This window comes from Hydra vulgaris, chromosome 07 (assembly GCF_038396675.1).
Source record: "Hydra vulgaris chromosome 07, alternate assembly HydraT2T_AEP".
NCBI classification, from domain to species: Eukaryota; Metazoa; Cnidaria; class Hydrozoa; order Anthoathecata; family Hydridae; genus Hydra; species Hydra vulgaris.
The window spans coordinates 23,567,394-23,575,125 of record NC_088926.1 but is presented as its reverse complement, the minus strand read 5'-3'; the positions used below and the strand labels follow the sequence as shown (position 1 = coordinate 23,575,125).

Below are 7,732 nucleotides of genomic sequence, written 5' to 3'. Positions count from 1 at the left end.
ACTAGTATATTGTCTTCCCTACAAGTTTCATAATATTTCCTAATAGGTAATTTTTTATTAAAAGATGCTATTTTTAAAGCATTTTGCAAACAAAATTTTGAAATAACACAACTTTTGTTACTTATTGTTGTTTTACGCAAGCAAAGTGACAATCAAATACGAAGTCTTTTATGTAGCAACCAGACAATCTCTAATGGACTTATTATAAAAGGACAAAAATAGACTTCGACAAAGCACTAATTGCAACAATTTTAATTACAACTATCAAAAATGAATTGTCTATAAAAAATGTTTGTCTTTCTAGACAATCATTTTAAAAACGGACACTAAATGAACAATCTCGATTTTTTAATGAGGTATAGAAGATCTATTTAATATATAATTTGGACTTATAACGAGTAATTAAATTTTCACTGCAGCATCGTTTCAAAAACTGAAAACGAGCACAAAATTAAAAATACAATTTTTCTAACAGAAGTTCATTTTTTAATTTTTTGTCCAGCGTGTGCTGTTGATTAAAAAGTTAATGTCTATTTAAAAACCTCAAAATGGACTATTTTGTGCTCAATTGAAGTTCATTAATTACTCAGTTCAGTTGTTTTTCAATTCTCAGTGAATGTGCGTGAAAATTTATTTTTAAAATGCCCTCTCCAGTTTGGGATTACTTCAAAAAAGTTGAAGGTAAGTTTATCATTTAAAAAATTTTCCTTAGTCACTAAAATCTTTATCACCTTCAATAAAATTATTTTAGAAATATGTGATCAAGGAGTTGTCCTTTATAAAATGTGGATTAGTAAGTAGAAGATTCCAATAGGTGTTAAAATTTATTTAGGTTTGTGAATAAAACAATAGTGAAAAAGAAAAATGTTTTTTACTTTCATTTTATTGATGAATATGTACGCAAGTTTTAAACAATAATTAATCATGGGCAATGATCGTCATTTGGAGTTTTGATGTCATTTCAATATTTTTTTAATATTATAAATTTACTACATAACAATCTTCAAATAATACGGTAATGAAAGATTTCTGGTTTTATGAAATCAAGTAAATTTAGACAAAATCATAGACACCAAATAGACAAAAAATTATGCTTTGTAGACTTATGAAGTGAAAATTATTTTTTAACTGAGCAATCTTAGGACACCATCAAAAATTTGATAGACACAACAAGGACAAAAAATTAAACATTTGTTGTGTCCATTACAACATACAGAATTGTCTATATCTGTGTTGTAAGTCTATTCATAGACTAGTCTGGTTACTACTTTTATGTTCACTAAATTGACTTTTCAATTTAAATAGTTTTTAAAGGATAATTAGTTGGTAATATATTTATACGGTTTTTAATAGAAATATTTAATGTCTGTATTTTAAAATAAATTATCGATTTTGTTAATAAATAAATTGCATTTAGTAAATTCAATTCATTATTTACAAGTTCTAGTGACAATTTCCCAGCCGGCACAAAGACGTCTATAAGATGTCTAACGGTAACTTAAGTAAGCGTCTGAAGTACGTCTTAAGACGTCTATTTGTTAACACCTTTGAGACGTCTTGTATAGACGTTTGTAAGACGTATTGCGACAGACGTCTGTAAACAGTCTAGTATTAGATGTCTCATAGACGTCTAATTGAAAACTCGCTTGAGCGTCTAAAGAACGTCTTTAGACGTCTATTTGTTAACACCTTTAAGACGTCTTGCCGAGACATCTATTAGACGTTCTCTCAGCATTTATAGTAATACATACCGAATCGACTAATAAAACAGACTTAATTATATTTAAAATCATATTTTATATTTTTTTACGTTTAAGATTATTAATAAATAAAATGTAAAAGGAACTATATATCTACAATAAAAAATACAATATCAATATTATTTTTTTATACGACTGTCATCTTTTTTGCTCGTTTCTAAGGAGGCTCTGAACAACTTGATAAAATTCTTTTTTCGTCATCTTTAGGTACATGAGCGTCACTACTTTGTATATTGTTTTGTAGGTCTCGGTTCCGCCAAAGGTTAACTCATTTTGGCTTGTTCATTTCACCCATTTCATGACAAAATCGGTAAAAAATCGTTTGATTATGTTCTTGATCATATCTTTGTAATCAAGCCCTCCTGTAGGCTTTTATTGTACAATCTAAGAAGTAAAAGTCACATTTAACTAGAAGTAGCTAAGTGTCCGAACACACACACACATGTGTGTACCAACATTAAATAATATCGATATATCAATCTTACTTTTTCATCTAGGAATGAATCCAATTTCATATTTTCTTTAAACAGGAAAAACTCGTCTTTTGATTTTATAAATGTCTAATAAAGTTATTGGAGATTGTTAAGAAATTAAAGTTGTTGGTAAAGATAAATAATGGATATATCGCTCATCCATTTAACAACTTTTTTTTGAAATGCCAGAACTTGTTGTTGAAAACCTAAAAAAAACAAAAACAATTTAATATACTTTTTCTGTTTATCATTAAAAACTATAATAAATAGTTCAAAAACTATACAATAAATAAATTATAACCGACAATAAATAAATTTAAACTCACAATAAATAAATTTAAACTCACAATAAATAAATTTATAGTAAAATAAAATAAATCACCTTTCTAACTTAATTGATAATTAAAAATTTAAATAATTAAATAACGCAAAGCATTTGATATACGATATGTTAAACTTGAATTTGAAATTTGAATTAATTCATCTGAAGTAAACAACTTTGCTAAAATGGAAAAATTTAAACAGTTATAAAATCATTGCAGAAAATTATGAACATAAGTTCAGTTTTCAGAATTGTTATTGTGCAATACCAGAGTGTAGTAATTGTTGGCTTCACCACTTTTTACCTTTGCATAATACTGCTGCGTTATTTAATCATTTATACATGGTGGCCACCTACATTAAAAATTAAATTCTTTGATTTTTTCCAGAATCACAATTGAATTTATATTTGCTGACAAACAAAATAAAAATAATCGATAAAAACAAACTGTGAAAAAAAATTTAATAAGTTGAAAGTTTTCTTTGGTTTGTTCTGAAAATAATTTAAACTCCATAAATTTTCACTAACCTAAAACAAATTACCTAACCTTTCCCTGATTTTTAACATTTTGACAACCCTGTGATACCACTACTATATAACAAATAACGCCACATGGGAATTTTACAAAACTTTTATTTAAAGTAATGAAATAATTACCATTTATGATAGAACTTTTTTGTTTTAAAACCTTTTTGATAACTGGTGGTTCCAATTGAATGGTGTTGAATCGTCAAAATCATTGCAATCACTTATTAAATGTGTTTTTCGCTTTCAGTGTGAAGTATTATTATTTCCAAAGGGCTTTGAATTTGTATCATCATGAAACACCAGTAAATCAATTCCAAGTTCTTAACACTTAATCTCATCGCCATTCTTTTCTTTCTCTTTTATTCCTTTATCCTGAGATGTATACTCACACTCAGTTTAATCAGCTACAAAATATTTTTAAACTATTAAACTAATACAAATATATAGATACATATGTTATGTTTGAATTAATAAGTAAATATTAAAATAGTAAATTTAAGTAATTGACCATGTGTCAACTTTATTTTTAAAATTGAAAAAGGTAGCCAATTATCACTGGAAAGAATATTTTTACTCATTGCTTTTTTCATGAAAATCCTTTTGGTGTCCAACGCAATACATCTGTTTCAATCAAACTATGAGGAATAGCATCTTCAATTACTCGAGAGTGTTCTTTCCGTACATAGACCACATTGAAATATTCAAAAATTTGATAAATAAGAAAACCTGTAAGAAATAGCAAATTTAAATTTTAATAAAAATATAAGAACTATTAAAAAATAAATTAAATTAAAAAAGTATTATACTAAAAAAAAATAACCTATCAATTATATGTAAATACCTAACAATCATAAACAATTATATTCAGGGATGTATATTCTAGGGTTCCCCAGAATTTATATTCCTGAATATAATTTAATTTTCCTAGTTTGAAATAGACACTTAAAAACTGATATTTGATTCTATTATAATTGGAATCAGTTATAATAGAATCCAAAATGTTAATAATAATAATAACAATGATAGTAATAATAACAATGATAACAAGAGGATGAATATCAATAAAAACAACAATTAAATTATTGATAATTTTATTACTATTTGTAAAATTGATTATTACGAAAAGCAAACAAAATATTAAAAATACAAAATCTCAAAAAAAAAGATTTATAATATTTTATATAATATATATATAACAATAAATAAAAACAGAAAAGACAAATAAAACTTTTAAGTAAAAGTTTTCTCAACATATGAGTTATTTAAAAATCCTCATTTTATACAGTCAAAAATAAGGAAGTAAAAAAACAATACAAATTTTTTGTATTATTATATTCTACAAATAGAACACTCAATGTTTTTAAAGAACAGAGCAATAATAAATTAAATTAAAGATAATTTATATATATATATATATATATAAAAGCATTTATATATATATATATATATATATATATATATATATATATATATATATATATATATACATATATATATATATATATATATATATATATATATATATATATATATATATATATATATATATATAAGTATTTATATATATATATATATATATATATATATATATATATATATATATATATAAAAGTATTTATATATATATATATATATATATATATATATATATATATATATACATATATATATATATATATTTATATATATATATATATATATATATATATATATCTATGTATGTATGTATGTATGTATGTATGTATGTATGTATGTATGTATGTATGTATGTATGTATGTATGTATGTATGTATGTATGTATGTATGTATGTATGTATGTATGTATATATATATATAAAATATATATATACATATATATATATATATGTATTATATGTATATATATATATATACATATATATTATATGTGAATATATATATATATATATATATATATATATATATATATATATATATATATATATATATATATATATATATATATATATATATATATATATATATATATGTATATATAAATATATATATACATATATGTATGCATATATGTGTATATATATATATATATATCGTTTTATCTTCGAAAGATATATTAAGGATGTTCTGAAAGCAATAACTGTCTTTATAAGCATCATTTCTTTAACCGTAACTGCTTTGATCACAATTTTACTTCAGAAACTTTTCTATTTAAAAAACATGGCTGCCGTTTCTTTCACGCTTATTAAATTTGAATGAAAGATGAATGGAAAAAATAATTATAAACTTCAAGACGCCTTAACTTTAGACGTCTTGAAGACGCAGTAAATATAACATTTTAACGCGCAAGAAAAAATACATCTTCAAGACGTCTACAAGAGAGCGTGTCTAAGACATCTTTTGTTGAGACGTTTTGAAGATGTCTCAAAATTGTCTTAGACGTCTATAGACAAATGAGTATTGAAATAGACGTCTAATAGACGACTTGTGCCGGCTGGGTTATATCAAAAATAAATTAACTTCAAATATAAAAAGCAACTTTATAAAAACAGCTTTACCAAACAACGCAATTTAGTGGTAAATGCTCTAAACTATAAAATTACACTTTTTGTAATTATCTTACATAACGGGTAGTAAGAAATACAACATATAAGAAACAGTTTTTGATGTAACAAATAGTCAACAAATAACATGCTCAAACACACAAATAAAACAAATACGCGTAATTTTCCGTAGTGTGCCTACGCTATTCACTTTACTAATGCAGATTGGAAGCTGTCACTCGTGAAATTTTCTAAGAGTTACCGAATATTCGGCTAATTGGCGCAGAGTCAACCCGAATATTAGGTATTTTGCAAAATCACTATTCGTGACATCTCTACAAAATCATATTGAAACTATGACTAAGTAGTTGTTAAAAAATGCGCATTTAACTGCGAACCACAAACAAGAATTACATTGTTTTATTCGTGTTCTATAAAAAACTTGCAACTACACATTTATAAAGCCCCTATCCCCTGTTTTGTAAATCTGTAGTGAAAATCCCGCTCTCTCGTTTATTCCCAACCCCTTGCATTAAACACTCGAGAGTATGCAAGATAATGGCATAATTTGTTGTTACGTCATCGTTTTCGGTTTTAGTTTTTAAAAATCTTTTTTTTTTCCTTTTATTCTTTCTTAATTTTTTTTTTTTTTAGATTTTTATTGTTCTTAATGATTTTTATTGTTCTAAACTTTTTCGAAAAAATTCGAAAAAAAATAGAAGAGTATCTTCAGGAACTACATTTTCTGAACTCCTAATTTCAACTTTCTTCTTAACTAGCTTTAAGTTTTTTATGTTCAATCTATAAATGTTGCATAAATCCTTTATATAATCTAAAAAGGTGTGTTTAACTGAACTATAACTAAGTTAAACTAGGGATTCAGAAAATGTAAATCCTGAAGATACTCTTCAAATTTTGGTACAAGTAGTTCAATGTTGGAATGACAAACAACAGAGAACAATATTTAAAAATACTCTTGAAAAAACATTTCTTAATGATCCTTTTTATTTTATTTTTAACTTTTTTTTTCAATAGTAGTTCTAATGCTGTTGAGATAAAGCGCCAGGCAATATCTATAACAGCCAACACAATAGTTGTCTAATAATTTAGCTGCAACCTATTTTTCTTGTTCAATATAATCTGCAAGTCAATCAGCTTAAGTTTAGATTTAAACTCTTTGACTGATGTAGACTCCACTACCGATTCCGGTAAATCATTCCATCCAAAGACAACCCAGTTTGTAATAAATTGTTGTCTAATTAAACAAATTTTAACAAACTCTGATTTAACACGATGTTTATAACCTCTATTATTGGATGCTGGACCTGGTGTATTAATTGAATGCATTTGTATCTGGACTTTCTTCATATCAATAGATTCAAAACCTTGATATAGTTTATACTGTTGTATAAGGTCACCTTTTAGTCTTCGAACTTCTAAAGTTGTTAAATCTAATATTTTTAGTCTTTGATTATATCCTAGTTGTCTTAATTCTAGTATCAATTTAGCTGCTCCTCTTTAAACTCTTTCAAGTTCTTTGTTATCTTTTTTATAATAGAGTTTCCAAGCTTGAATCGCAAACTCCAAATGAGGTCTAACGTACGTGCAATAAAGCATTTTCATGAGGTACTTATCTTTATACCTTAAAGTATTATCTAATATTGCAAGCATATTATTTGCTTTACTGGCAGCATTCCTTTCTTGTCTTTCCCATTTCAAATCCTTGGATATATAAATAACTAAACCTTTTTTAGAGTAGATTTTTCAATTTCGTTTAGTGAAAAAAGGATATCTTTTATTACTCGCACCAAAACGCATTATTTTACATTTTTCAAAATTCAAACCCAGTTTTCTATTCAACAGACCAATCATAAAGATTTTTTACGTCATTTTGAAATGATTTTGAATCAACCTCGGTTTAAATAGGAGCAATTATTTTATTGTCATCGGCATACAAACATTATTTATTAAGAAGTTTGCTTGGTTAATCGTTTATGAATATTAAAAAAAGGAGTGAACCAAGTACAGAACCCTGTGATACTCCACTTAACACACCAACCCAATTTGCCTCGCATTTTCCCATCACTACCTGTTGTTTCCTATTTAATAACAATGATTCAATCCATTTAA

The 7,732-nt window shown here is 25.3% G+C and overlaps 1 long non-coding RNA gene across 2 annotated transcripts; it reads right to left on the bottom strand.

The window, feature by feature from the left end:
• Positions 1 to 1,777: 1,777 nt before the first annotated feature.
• Positions 1,778 to 4,171, bottom strand: LOC136082355 (uncharacterized). 2 transcript variants are annotated; one of them, XR_010639628.1, is made up of 4 exons: positions 3,658 to 4,132; positions 3,213 to 3,487; positions 2,246 to 2,439; positions 1,778 to 2,144 (listed from the first exon to the last, which is right to left on the bottom strand). It is a non-coding gene; the product is annotated as an uncharacterized LOC136082355 (long non-coding RNA). The 2 variants fall into 2 exon arrangements; XR_010639627.1 differs by having other exon boundaries at positions 3,213 to 4,171.
• Between the last annotated feature and the right edge of the window lie 3,561 nt (positions 4,172 to 7,732).